Source organism: Agrilus planipennis, unplaced genomic scaffold (assembly GCF_000699045.2).
Source record: "Agrilus planipennis isolate EAB-ADULT unplaced genomic scaffold, Apla_2.0 scaffold185, whole genome shotgun sequence".
In the NCBI taxonomy this organism is placed as follows: Eukaryota; Metazoa; Arthropoda; class Insecta; order Coleoptera; family Buprestidae; genus Agrilus; species Agrilus planipennis.
The window spans coordinates 644,453-645,999 of record NW_020439401.1 but is presented as its reverse complement, the minus strand read 5'-3'; positions in this window follow the sequence as shown (position 1 = coordinate 645,999).

Here is a 1,547-nt window from a genome sequence, read left to right as displayed (position 1 = left end):
TTTATATAGTCATTCTTAAACAATATTCAAAGGTAAAACTAATGAAAAATACATAAAAATATTGAGAAATTTATATAAAACGTTATTTAAATATCTTTATCAATAGGGTAGGTTAGGTCAGGTTAGGTTATCGGGTTTTGTTCAAGTGACCACCCTCTTGCGATCCCCCACCTCCACCCGCTTGAAAATTTATTTTATTGAATTTTATTTGAATTATAGTGTATGAAATTGTCAAAATAATCAACTTTCAACCCCCATACCTTTTTATGGGGGTGAGACCTCCGCAACTTTTTATGCGGTTTTACTCAGATGACCACCCCCTTTCGATCCCCTCTAACCCCACCTCGTTCGGGGTTGGGGCATCATCTAACCTCCATAAGTTTTTATGAGGGTGAGATTGCCACGAACTTTGTATGGGACAGTGATGGGGGAGACCTCCTCTTGCGATCCGCCCAACCCCACCCTCTTCGGGGCTGGGGGCCATCATCTAGACCTTTACCGTTCTCTGTTCTCCTAGTCTTTCTAATACCTCTTCATTTCTAACCTTCTATTTTGTCTGTTTCCAGCGATAGATTACGTTTATGAAATAGAATATACCTACCGTAGAATTAGTTTTATATTGATACAGCTTTAGGAAAAAGTAAATTATAGGGTAAAACCAATACAGAAGTTTACCATGTAATAAAACATGTCACGCAATCGCAAAAACTGGAAACACAACAACAAAAAAGATTGTGAATGTTAATGATAAACTTTAAAAGTAGCGACATTTGAACGAAAAACGTAAATTAAAGTTGCTTTACTTCGTTTATAACTTTTAATTTTTATTCAGAACTGAATATACTTAAACATTAAGTCTTGATCTTGGTCTTGCTAAACGTGTAAGACTAAGACAATTTACTGTTGGTCTTGGTTTTAGTCGTGCGAGCATATCTAAGACTTGGCTATGATCTTGGCGTTGCTAATCGTGCAAGGTTGAGGCAATTAACTCTTAGTCTTAGTTTTAGTCGTGCAACCGGAGCTGAGTCTTGATATTGATCTTATTCAATGTGCAGGATCAAGACAATTTGCTTTTGGTCTTGGTCTACGAGCATAGCTAAGTGTTGAACTTGATTTTAGTCTTGCTAAACGTGCAAGAAGAAGACAATTTAAGACAGAAACTGCACGACTAAAACTGTTAATTTCTTCCTTGCAGTTTTAAAACAATAACCAAATCAAAGAAGCCGCACTGGCTAGACCTAGTTTATTAGCTATGTTCGATTAATATGTTTTTGTTATAACAAGATTTTAGAGTTCGAAATGTGGTGTTACAGGCGAATGATGAGGATAACGTGGGTAGAGAAGGTTAGAAATGAAGAGGTATTAGAAAGAATGGAAGAACAGAGGACTCTATGGAAGACAATAAGAAACAGGCGAGATAGGTTAGTAGGACACCTTCTCAGGCATGAAGGTCTAGTCAGAGACATATTAGAGGCAGAAACAGGAGTTAGGAGGGGTAGAGGTAGACCTAGATTAGATTACTGTTCGCAAATAGTTAAGGATGTGGG